Source organism: Pan troglodytes, chromosome 12 (genome assembly GCF_028858775.2).
Source record: "Pan troglodytes isolate AG18354 chromosome 12, NHGRI_mPanTro3-v2.0_pri, whole genome shotgun sequence".
NCBI lineage: Eukaryota > Metazoa > Chordata > Mammalia > Primates > Hominidae > Pan > Pan troglodytes.
Genome location: NC_072410.2, coordinates 52,589,098 through 52,602,452, shown reverse-complemented (window position 1 = coordinate 52,602,452; position 13,355 = coordinate 52,589,098).

Sequence of the window (13,355 nt, the reverse complement as noted above, 5' to 3'; positions counted from 1 at the left end):
TGCACACCTGTAATCCCAGCTACTCGGGAGGCTGAGGCAGGAGAATCACTTGAACCTGGAGGGCGGAGGTTGCAGAGAGCCGAGATTGCATCACTGCACTCCAGCCTGGGTGACAGAGCAAGACTGTCTCAAAAAATAATCAAACACATTTTTTTTTTAGAGTCAGGGTCTTGCTCTTTCACCCAGGCTGGAGTGCAGTAGTGGGCTCAAGAGATCCTCCTGCTTCAGCCTCCCAAGTAGCTGGGATTATAGGCATGTGCCACCATGCCTGGCTAATTTTTTTATTTTTACTTTTGAAGAGGTAGGGTCTTGTTCTGTTGCTCAGTCTGGTCTTGAATTCCTGGTCTCAAGCAGTCCTTCTTGAGACCTTGGCCTCCCAAAGCGTGGGGATTACAGGCATGAGCCAGGGGTCCTGATCAGTATTCTTTTTTTCAAGAATAAATTTGAATATGCTTCATTGCAAGGTATATTGTTTCCACTGAGCACCTAGGATTTCTCAAGTTCTTTGTATATTATATGAGTCTTTCACAGCAATGTTAAGGGACAGGTGAAATAAACGTAAAATAATACCTGGCCGGGTGCAGTGGCTCATGCCTGTAATCCCAACACTTTGGGAGGCCGAGGCGGGTGGATCATCTGAGGTCAGCAGTTCGAGACCAGCCTGACCAACATGGCGAAACCCCGTCTCTACTAAAAATACAAAATTAGCCGGGCATGGTGGCACATGCCTGTAATCCCAGCCACTTGGGAGACTGAGGCTGGAGAATCTCTTGAACCCAGGAGGCGGGGGTTGCAGTGAGCTGAGATCGCGCCATTGCACTCCATCCTGGGCAACAAGAGCAAAACTCTGTCTCAAACAAACAAAAAATTCCTCTTTACAGAGGAGGCAATTAAGACCCATTGTCAATCATCTAGTAGGCATCGGGACTGGGGTTTGAAAGCACATGTCTCTAAAGTCCATGCTTTTATTTGTAATGCCAAAAGACTGGAAACAATCTAAACACCCCTTGATGGGAACCAGTTAAATTATAGTAGTCCATACAATGTAATACTCTACAGCCACAAAGATAGATAAAAATGAGGATACTCTCATATACCGATAAGGAAATGTCACCAAGATAGGGTGTTAAAGCGGGGGAAAAACCCAACAAACGTGTAGAACGTGTACAGACTGGCACTATATATGTTAAAATGGAGTAAGGAAGGGTATAGATTTGTTTTAGCTTGTATGTGTAGAAAAACAACGTTAGAAGGATAAACAAAAACCTTATAACAGGGTTATCTATTTAGGGTGGGGGAAATGGGCATTTGGGGGACAGGGACAGAAGAGATGTACATCTTTTCATTTTTTTTTTTTAGTTTTGAACATATAAATAAATAACCTGTTCAAAAAAGCAAATGCATATAAACATTTTTTTAAGCAACATGAAATTAAACAAAACTGCTGTCCCTTCCTTCCACTGTACCATGTGCCTTAGACATCTTTGGAGGGCAGTCTGTCCCCTTTTCCAGTGAGTTGCACAGGGCAGCGGGCCTTGGGACACCCTGGCAGCTCTAAGGATGGCTTCAGCACAGCCTGGGGAAGGGAGCCCTGCCAGCAGGCAGCGCCAGGCCAAGTGTACCCTCTTTCCTTATCCCTGACTTAGAAAAACAAAACCGATAGGCAAATCCACTCATCGGCATTTCTGAATCCATTTGTTAACCAATCCTCTTCCTGCCCTTTACTCTCCTTTTCTTCCTTTTTCCAGAAAATCCTGGAAAGCTCTGCAGCTACTTTGCAAAGTGCTTTACTAGCTCTGTCTGCCTTGTTGTTTTCCTTTTCTCATTTGGCCTGTGTCATCCTCTCAGGCAAGTACTGCAGTCAGACTTCCTGCCAGCTTGCCTGCTGGGTTCATCTGTCTTTAAAAAACAAAACGAAACAAAAAGCCTGTATTTTCATAGAACCTACAAACCTCAAATTCGAAGTTATTTTGTCCAACTCTCCACCCAGAGCAGAAGATCCTAGTTGTAAAATTTAGCAGAGTAAATCTACTTGGTTTTAAAGCCCAATTCTGTGGTTTCACTTTGTCCATCCAATCAACTCGGAGTAACAGCTCTCATAAAATATTTGCTCTTGTGAAGAATCCCATGGGGCAGGTCTATTTGTGTGTGGAGTCTAGTGGTGCAGTGAGCACCAGTAAATTTCCATTCAGTAATTCAGTGACTGTTAATCGACACCTAATATGTATCCATCACTGTCTGAGGCCCTGTGCTAGGGACAGAAACAAACACCGAGACTCAGCCCCTGCCCTCAAATCTCTAACAGCCATGTTAGGATACCTTCGGGTCATCAAGCCAGGTCATTAGTGCCTGGCCTAATTTGTTTTGTTTTTAAAAAGCCATTTGCAAGGTATCAGTTATATCACTGTGTTGTGGACATTTTCATGGTGAGCTATGTGTCGGAAATATGATTTATGGGAATGGCTTTCTTTTCTCTCTTTTTTAAGGTTTTGGGGAAATAGCTTTTATACTGCAAAGATAATGGCCAAAGCTCAAACTCTAGGTAATGTAATCCATATAAGATTAATTAGCCTCTCAGGGTGTTAATTTTGTCATAACAGTGTCATAGCTTTCAGCTTTCATTAGCTAGAATTCCTTGGCTAATGTGCAGGAAATTTGAGATGCCTGCCAGGTGTGTTCGGTGAAAGATTTTGCAAAATCAAATGTGAGTCTAAAAGCAAGTCATTTTGAGAGACACTGAGCTTGGCAGAGATTCAGGTGTCTAGAACCATACCATATACTCCCCAGAGAACGCTGGGCAGAACATGTCTTCCCTTGAGCGTTGTTCAATTCACTGGGCACACGGAGCAGAGGACTCCGTGGAGGCAGCATGCTCACTCCCCATTACACACGCACAGCGTCACCAGGAACCATACCTCGACATTCATTCTTTGCTGGCTTATTCTCAAAGGAAAACCCCAACCAGAAGATAATGAACACCACAGACTGTTGGAAGCAGCAAGAAGCTACCGCACATTTGTGGCTCCCACACATCCACCCAAAACACACCAGCAGGAAGAAAGAGCAATATATTACTCAGGTTTCCTGTCAGGACATCCTGGCTTGAAACACAGGTCTGTCACTTAAAAATATTAAGATAACCCGCAGATGGGAAACTGCTTCATGATGTCCTTGGGAATCTCAGAAAACTGTCAGCTTATGAAATAGAGCTCAAAAGCAAGTAGAAAATCACCCATTCCCATTGACGATGGGTAGTTTTTCTTCCAGGCAAAGAGGATCACAGGAACATGGGGGCATGAAATGACTCAAGGAATCTGGGCTGGGGAAGGCCCTATGCAGTTTCTGGGCAGACTGGGTCTTGTCTCAGACCAACAACCTTGGTCCAAATTTGTCATAAGGACATGACAAACTCAGTATACAAGCATTATCGCATAAGTAGTAGGCCCTATTTTGTTGGTGACTGAAGATTGCCTTTGAATTCCCCAGTGCCCATAGGCCCTGCACGCCTCACCATCTGCCATTGAACAGTGTAAGGTGTAAGCAGATCAGCTCAGCAGAACAGTATAAGGCTACACTTTGAACAGTAGCTGTCTCCTTGGGGGAACCCTACAATGAAGGGGAATCCATTAAAAGGAGGATATAGGCTAGATGTCTGTTCTCCAGGCTTGTCATGGCAAGCTCAGGATCAGAGAGACCACCCATCCATTCATCAATGCATTCATTCACTCATTCAATAGACATCTATAGAGCACTTTTTTTTTTTAGACAGAGTCTCCCGGTTGCCCAGGCTGGAATGCAGTAGTGCGATCTAGGCTCACTGCAACTTCCGCCTCCTGGGTTCAAGCAATTCATCTGCCTCAGCCTCCCGAGCAGCTGGGACTACAGGCATTAGCCACCACGCCTGGCTAATTTTTAAAATATTTTTAGTAGACATAGGGTTTTACCATGTTGGTCAGCCTCGTCTCGAACTCCTGACCTCAAATGATCTGCCTGCCTCGCCTCCCAAAGTTGTGGGATTACAGAAATGAGCCACCACATCCGGACTTTTTTTTTTTTTTTTTTTTGAGACAGGGTCTTGCTCTGTCACTCAGGCTGGAGTGCAGTGGTGCAATCACGGCTCACTGCAGTCTCAACCTCCTGGGCTCAAGCAATCCTCCCTCCTCAGCCTCCCAAGTAACTGGTACTACTGGCGTGTGCCACCATGCCCAGTTAATTTTTGTATGTTTTGTAAAGACAGGGTCTTATGTTACTCAGGCTAGTCTTGAACTCCTAGGCTCAACCAATCCTCCAGCTTTGGCCTTCCAAAGTGTTGGAATAACAGGTACTGTTATTCCAAGTAACTGGTACTACTGGCGTGCGCCACCATGCCCAGCTAATTTTTGTATTTTTTGTAGAGACAAGGTCTTACTATGTTACCCAGGCTATTCTCGAACTCCTAGGCTCAACCAATCCTCCAGCTTTGGCCTTCCAAAGTGCTGGAATAACAGGTGTGGGCCACTGTGCCTGGCCACTGCAAATTCTTGGGAGCCTGCTGTCTCTCTTAGCCAGGTTACAATGGATACTCTTAGCCAGGTTACAATGGATACTATCTGTTAACACTAGTATTCCTACTATCCCATATTCAATCTTTACTCCTCAACCACAAACTTTTTTTTTTTTTTTGAGACAGAGTCTCATGCTGTCCCCCAGGCTGGAGAGCAGTGGCGCGGTCTCGGCTCACTGCAAGCTCCGCCTCCCGGGTTCACACCATCCTCCTGCCTCAGCCTCCCGAGCAGCTGGGACTATAGTCGCCCGCCACCACACCCAGCTAATTTTTTTGTATTTTTAGTAGAGATGGGGTTTCACCATGTTAGCCAGGATGGTCTCAATCTCCTGACCTCGTGATCCACCCACCTCAGCCTCCCAAAGTGCTGGGATTACAGGCGTGAGCCACCGCATCCTGCCCTCAACCACAAACTTTTATTTCCTTCTGCTATTCTATCCCATGATTCTCATAAACCATCAAAATGTCTTCAGAATGCCAATTTTTTGTGTGTTCCGATTTCATCTCTGGCATAATAAACTTTATAGCTCTGAAACTCTTGGTTCAAAAAATAGTGCCGTGGAGAGCTAGGTGGTCACCCTGAGACCACAACTTGCAGTCCCTCCAGGCTCATGCCTGTATCTGTGAACAGGGAATCTCCTGAGGAAATACACGTGGTCTCCACAGATTCCACAGCCACACCCATCTCATGACCTGGATTCCTCCCCTCCCCCCTGCCCAGCCTCCACCCCCTGGGCAGGAAAAGAAGCCGAGAAAGTGAGTCTTCAGCTCCTTCCTCTTCTGTACTTAGATCTATCACATCTCACCACATCAACACTGTTATTTTCTTAGAACTATATAGTGTTTATATTTGGGGTCTAGGGTAAAATTCCATTTTCATCTATCATTGCAACTGGCTTTTCTGGCTTTCTCCTTTGGAGATCTTGGCTTATTTTTCCCCAGGGAGTGAGTCATATTCACAAACACGCCTTATCTCCTGGGACACAACCTGGTCAGTTAGCTACCCCAACTCACAGAAAATGATCACAAAGATTTTGTGTCCCTTTTACCTTTTTTTTTTTTTTTTTTTGAGATGGAGTTTCACTCTTGTTGCCCAGGCTGGAGTGCAATGGCATGATCTCGGCTCACCGCAACCTCCGCCTCCCGGGTTCAAACGATTTGCCTGCCTCAGCCTACTGAGGAGCTGGGATTACAGGCACCCGCCACCACGCCTGGCTAAGTTTTGTATTTTTAGTAGAGACGGGGTTTCACCATGTTGGCCAGACTGGTCTCCAACTCCTGACCTAAGGTGATCCGCCCGCCTCAGCCTCCCAAAGTGCTGGAATTACAGGCGCGAGCCATCGCGTCTGGCCCCCTTTTACCTTTATATCACTCACTTCCACAAAATTTATTTAAAATTTAGAGGAAAACCTCTGTACTTCCTCCTGCCTCCCACCCCTTGTTTTTTTTTTTTTATTTTTATTTTTTGAGACAGACTCTTGCTCTGTCACCAGGCTGGAGTGCGGTGGCACAATATCAATTCACTACAACCTCCGCCACCCGGGTTCAAGCAATTCCCCTGCCTCAGCCTCCCAAGTCGCTGGGATTACAGGCACCCATCACTACCCCCGGCTAATTTTTTGTATTTTAGTAGAGACGGGGTTCCACCATGTTGGCAAAGATGGTCTTGATCTCCTGACCTCGTGATCTGCCAGCCTCGGCCTCCCAAAGTGCTGGTATTACAGGCGTGAGCCACCGCGCCTGGCCCCCTTGTTTTAATTTTCTCCGTAGCACTTGTCACTATCGACATACTAGACAGCTTATTCATTTGTTCCTCATTCATTCATTGTTTGTCTCTCTCTCTTTCCTCACTGGAATGTAAACTTTTGGCCAGACATGGTGGCTCACACCTGTAATCCCAGCACTTTTGGAGGCCGAGGCTGGCAGATCACTTGAGGTCAGGAGTTCAAGAACAGCCTCTGGCCAACATGGTGAAACCCCATCTCTACTAAAAATACAAAAAAAATTAGCCAGGCATGGTGGTGCATGCCTGTAGGTTGCAGTGAGCCGAGATTGCGCCACTGCACTCCAGCCTGGGCGACAGAACCAGACTCCATCTCAAAAAAAAAAAAAAAAAGAATGTAAACTTTTTGAGGGCAGGGCTTTTTTGTTTGTTTTGTATATTGCTGTATTCCCAGGCCCAGCTCAGTGCCTGGCACATAAAAAATACTCAATAAAGGTTGAACAAATAAATTGGTGAATAAATAGTTGATTTTTCCTTCCTTGTCTCTGAGGCCTACCACTTCCCTCTCCTGCCACAATGTCTTTCCATTGGCTCAATCCCTAAGACATCAGATGACTGTATGTTCTGTGTAAGCTGCGGAGGCGAACCACCAAAACAGTGGGTAGTTCCTCTCCATCTCCTGCATCTCCATCTACTGATAGCACAAACATTTTGCAAGTCCCACTCACCTCCTCTGTGGCACCATCCCTTAACCTCCCACAGCGATCTCACCTTCTTCTGAACTCACAGCATCCAGTGCATGTATCATTCATCTACAATTTAGCACTTTCTGCCTTGTGTGGATAATATAATTCTCCTGAATGTGAGCAAAGCTGGCTTCCTGCACCAACCCCTTCCCCTTTCCAGCAGCTCCTCACTTCTTACCTCGCGGAATTTAAACAAGGACCTAGATGTGGGACTTAACACTTTCAGGCTGGCCCAGTACGAGGGGACTCATCTCTCAAACACCTAGAGAGTTCACATAATGTTGAGGGACATATAAATCAAATGTCAATTTACTCACACTGAGGAATGACAGACATTCAAAATGGACTGCAACGCTTGAACTGGCCTGACTGGCCGATGTCCCCATGGGCTAAGGATTGCTTAGTAAAATGCAAACTTAGAACAAAAGTAACCAACCTAAAGTCAGGTCTCACTTTTAAGGCAGAAGATCCTCTTTCCTGCAACAGGAGCAGCAGCCTGACCAAGGAACTCACGGAGCTCACCTGTTCTCCCACTAGCCCTGGGTCCTGCCAGGGCTGTACTTGGAAGCACAGGTACTTTCAAGGATGGCCAAACCCCTCCTGTTAAGTTTGCCAAACTGGTTTATAACCCAATTGATTAAACTTCACCTAAATTACAACCACTTTCCAGCCCCTCTCCTATTAGACTATAAGCTCCCGAGGGCCCATGCCTTGCAGGTTTCTTTTTTTCTTTTTTTTTTAAGATGGAGTTTCGCTCTTGTTGCCCAGGCTGGAGTGCAATGGCACAATCTCGGCTCACCGCAACCTCTGCCTCCCAGGTTCAAGCAATTCTCCTGCCTCAGCCTCCCAAGTAGCTGGGATTACAGGCATGCACCACCATGCCCAGCTAATTTTGTTTTTTTGATTTTTTTTTTTTTGAGACGGAGTCTTGCCCTGTCGCCCAGGCTGTAGTGCAGTGGCGCAGTCTCGGCTCACTGCAACCTCCACTTCCCAGGTTCAAGTGATTCTCCTGCCCCAGCCTCCCAAGTAGCTGGGATTACAGCCGTGTGCCTCCATGCCCAGCTCATTTTTTCATTTTTAGTAGAGACGGGGTTTCACCATGTTGGTCAGGCTGGTCTAGAACTCCTGACCTCATGATCTGCCCGCCTCGGCCTCCCAAAGTGCTGGGATTACAGGCGTGAGCCACCGCTCCCAGCCTTAATTTTGTATTTTTAGTAGAGATGGGGTTTCTCCATGTTGAGGCTGGTCTCGTACTCCTGACCTCAGGTGGTCCACCCGCCTCGGCCTCCCAAAGTGCTGGGATTACAGGCGTGAGCCACCCCGCCCGGCCAGCAGGTTTCAATAAGTATGTTGTGACAGAAAGGGCCGCTTTGTCAGCAAAGAAAGAAAGAGAAAAACTCACTCCGCCCACAGTTTTTTTTTTTTTTTTAAGAGACAGGGTCTCTCTCCGTCACCCAGGCTGGAGTGCGATCACAGCTCACTGCAGCCTTAATCTCCAGGGCTCAAGCTTTCGCCCTACCCTCAGCCTCCCAGGTAGCTAGGACTACAAGCGTGCATCACAACGCTGACTAGTGGTTTTTTTTTTTTTTTTCTTTTTTAAATAGAGATGGGGTTTCACCATGTTGCCCAGGCTGGTCTGGAACTCCTGGGTTCAAGGGATCCTCCCACCTCAGCCTCCCAAATTGCTGGGATTACAGGCATGAGCCACCTCCCCTGGCCTCACTCCCCGTTTAAAGTGTCCCTGGGCCAGGTGCTGTGGCTCATGCCTGTAATCCTAGTGCTTTGGGAGGCTGAGGCGAAAGGATCACTCAAGGCCAAGAATTCCAGACCAGGCTGGGTAGCATATCGAGACCCCCATCTCTACAAAAAATTTTAAAAATTAGCCGGGCGTCGTGGCATGTGCTTGTTGTGGTCCTAGCTACTCAGGAAGCTGAGGTGGGATGGTGGCTTGACCCCAGGAGTTTGAGGTTAACTGAGCTATAATTGTGCCACTGCACTTAGCCTGGGCAACAGAGAGGGTCCTTGATCTAAAACAAAACGAAACAAAAAACAAACAAACAAACAAAACGTGTCCCTGGGTCAATCAGGCTCATCCACTCTTGCTTTTTTTTTTTTTTTTTTTTTCTGAGATGGAGTCCTGCTCTGTTGCTCAGGCTGGAGTGCAGTGGTGCGATCTTGGCTCACTGCAACCCCCGCCTTCCGGTTCGAGCAATCCTCCATCCTCCCACCTCAGCCTCCGGAGTAGTTGGGATTACAATTGTGTGCCACCACACCCAGCTAATGTTTTTATTTTTAGTAAAGACAGGGTTTCACCATGTTGGCCACGCTGGTCTCAAACTTCTGACCTCAAGTGATTTGCCCACTTCAACCTACATCCACTCCTTGATCTGAAACACTGAAGCTACCTGCCTTGTTCAAAGCCAAAAAGCGTCTACCTACAAAGCCCTGGGGATTTTTTGTTTGTTTTATTTGAGACGGAGTCTCACTCACCCAAGATGGAGGGCAATGGCGTGGTCTTGGCTCCTGACCTCGTGATCTGCCCGCCTCAGTTTTGAAGGACAAATGCCTGCGCCCTTATTTGTTTGCCTTCTCCTGGGAATTTCTCTATCCAATCCTACAGGCAAGTTGTTTTTTTTTTTTTTTTTTGGAGACAGAGTCTCGCTCTGTTGCCAGGCTGCAGTGCAGTGGCACAATCTCGGCTCACTGTAATCTCCGCCTCCGTGGTTCAAGCGATTCTCCTGCCTCAGCCTCCTGAGTAGCTGGGACTACAGGCACGCGCCACCACGTCCAGCTGATTTTTGTATTTTCAGTAGAGACGGGGTTTCATCATGTTTGCCAGGATGGTCTCGATCTTGACCTCGTGATCCGTCTGCCTTGGCCTCCCAAAGTGCTGGGATTACAGGCATGAGACACCGTGCCCGGCGACAAGATAATTTTAAAAGGAGAGGGGACTTCTGCTTTTGTTGCCTTTCTCTTGTCTTTTGTGGTTCCACATACAACACAGCAGTGTCTATGGGCTGTCAATCGCAACATAATGCAGACAACACAATTGTCTCTGGGGTCCACTGAATCCAAATCACACACGCACACACACGCCTTTTGCACTGCTGACTGCCAAGTGAACAATGTTTTGTAGAAGCAGCAAGTGTGAGGAGAGGTGACTTCTGCCAGATGGTGCTAAAAAAGGCCCAAGTCTGATACACAGACTGATGGAGATACACAGGTTAATGGAGTCCTTCCATTAACCCATCCATGACCAAAGCAAAGTGTGTGTGGGGTGAGGGGTGGAAGGAATTGCCCTGTCTTTGCCCTTTGGGGCTTCTTCTGCCTCGAACACTATCCATCTGTCACCTAACCTGGTTTTGCCTTGATATAAATGGCAGGGGTGGCCAAGAGAATGCGGTGACAGGGGGGAAACCCACGGTGTTACATGCTTTCACCCATACCCTCCAGGATGGCCCTGAGCGTCTCACACCCTAGGGGCCTGACCAGGTACTGACGCTTTCTTGCCAAAGCCCTACAACCATCACCTCCCTACTGTGAAATGTGAGGTAAATTGCTTAGACCGGCGGAACCAGTTTCCTCAACTACCTAGAGGGATGATGATTCCCCCTAGCTAACAGGACCGCTGTGGGAATCAAATGAGATCACTCATGTGAAAAGCCTAGCACAACCCCTGACACATGACACAAGCACTTCAGGACACATTCATGTTCCTCCTTCCAGGAGAGGACCTTACACTGTCTACTCTGGTAGACCAGCCTCATATAAGCTCCTGGAGGCTGGCGTGTCCCCAGGAGTCAGGCCATCCCAGAAACGATGACTTGACCATAGTCACGTCATGAGGTGAGAGATTCCGGGAAGGGGTAGCAACAGGAGAAAGAAGCGAAGGGCGCCCCAAGGTAATGTGTGCCCTAGACAGCGCTCCTAGCCATAAGCACTTATGCAAGTGCGGGGCACAGAGAAAATTCTGGTAACACTCCTCCCCTCAATTCTGATCAGGTCCCAGGCTCAACTAATCAGTTCAGGGATGGGCCCTTTGCCACCTTTTCCTAACCAAAGCCACTCTCAAGGGGAAACTTCTATTAACAGCCAGTAAGCAAGACACACAAAGCTTTTTTGTTTGTTTCAAAGCTTTTTGAAAACTACCCAGGCGTTAGTGCCCTTCCACACCGGCTCTAGTGACTGGCGGGAAGAAGGGGAAAAAGAATTAGTTTATTTGGACACAACACCCAGCATGTGCTAGGCAGAAACTAAGTGTGCGAAGCGGATCCCGCTGTACAAAGGGAAAAACGGCGGCTGGGAGAGCCTGAGCCGCGGGCTCCAGGCGGCCAGTCGCGGTCCTCCCGGCGCGTGCCCTCCTCCTCCCCGACCTGGCCGGAGCTGCCCGGGGCGGGTGTAGGCCCGGGGGCGGAAGGGCGACGGGATCCCAGGTAGGGCGGGGCCTGGCTCCGGGCGCGACGGCTCTTTGCTCGCAGCGCCGCGCCGTCTCGAGGTCGGGGTGCGGCCCGACCCCACGTGCCCCAAGTCCCCCCCGCTGCCCTGGAAAACCTGCGGGCCCCGGTCCAGGCGTGGTCCCGCTCGCACGAGGGAGCGGTCGCCCAGGGTGCCAGGAAGTCGGGGACCGGCCAGCCGCCGACCGGCCGCACCCCTCCCCACCGAGCTCGCGCGCCCGCCTCGTCAGCACCTTTCCCGCAGCGCAGCCCCACAGTGGGTCACGAGGCGGGCGCGGCCCGGTCAGCCCCGGCTAGACTAGGCATCGGCGCCACCCACCTCGCCCCTCCCCGTCCCGCTGGTTTCCCCTCCCCCTCCTTCCCCTCCCCCTCTCTGTTCTCCTATCCCTCCCGATACCCGGGCGGGCCGCAGCGCGCCACGTACCTGGCCCCGCCCCTGCGAGCCACGCAGGGAACCCCGGTGACGTCACCACCCTCCGGCGCTCGCATTCCCGCGCTCTCCAGAAAAGACGCGAAGGTGGTGACGTGTCCGGTGCGCCAGGGCGGCTGCGCAGGATGCAATGGCAACTGAGCGTCCTGCGGCGCCGCCTGGTGGAAGCAAAGCAGCCGAGCCCCCCGGAAGCGGCGGCGCGGGCGAGTGGAGAACGTGACTTACGTCATCTGGCGGAGGCGTGGGGGCGGCTGCCGCGTGACCAGCCCCAGCCAGGCGCGGTCGGCGCGTTTCTCTTTCTCTTCTCCTACTCTCAGTGGAGCGGGTGGAAGCTTGATTTCATGCCCTTTATTTTACTTTGACTGTTTTCAAACCTATCAAGTTAATATTGTTAATTATAGAAAACGTGGGGGGAAAAGGGAAAAGATAGGTAGAAAATGATTCTTAGCACCCCCAAGCATCTTTAACCTTTCATTATGTTTACTTCCAGCCTTTTTCATGAAACAAAATTGTGGTCTGACTGTATACAGTGGTATTAACTACAAAGATTCCTAAGAAGGGACAAAAAGCACCTTTTAGCTTCAAGGCTAATTTAGAAGAACAGGTAGAAGAGGAAAAAGTTCAAACAATGGACAAAATGAGTGATTCGTCCACGGTATCTAATCACTGTTCACATCATCCGGAGGAAACGGGCTCAGAGTCATGCCCAAGGCCGCGCATAAGAGAGTGGTAGACTGGGGTTTCAAACCCAGGCTCTGAACTGTGAACCTGCAAGATGATGGGAGTGGGGAAGACAGTGAAAAGTTGTGCAGGGAATTCACAGAACTACAGAACCCACTTTGTACTTCTGGAACTGCTGAGTGGGGAACTAGTTCTAAGGAACAAGGTTAGTTGGAGCAATTTGGTGAGAGAGTGGCACAAAGCTGACACTGGTACATGGCCCTGGCCACTGGTTGTTAAGTTCCGCCGATCTCCAGCACTGCCCTCCCCATGAGTGACAGTGAAAGGTGGGAGGGACGTTACAGGACTGTATCAGGCATTAGACCTGCTACTCCAAGTGCAGTCTGGTGCAGTCTGCAGGCCAGCAGCATCCCTGCTGTCCAGCACTTTACGCATCACTTGGAAGGTTGATGGAAATGCAGAATCTTGGACCACACTTTAAAGCTTCTGAATCGGGCGGCATGCGATGCCTCATGCTTGTAATCCCAGCACTTTGGGAGGCCAAGGTGGGTGGATCACCTGAGGTCAGGAGTTTTGAGACCACCCTGGCCAACATGTTGGCCCCGTCTCTACTAAACCCCGTCTCTACTAAAAATACAAAAATTAGCCGGGCATGGTGGCGGGCGCCTGTAATCCCAGCTACTTGGGAGGCTGAAACAGGAGGATCGCTTGAACCCGGGAGGCAGAGGTTGCATTGAGCCAAAACTGTTCCATTGCACTCCAGCCTGGGCAACCAAGA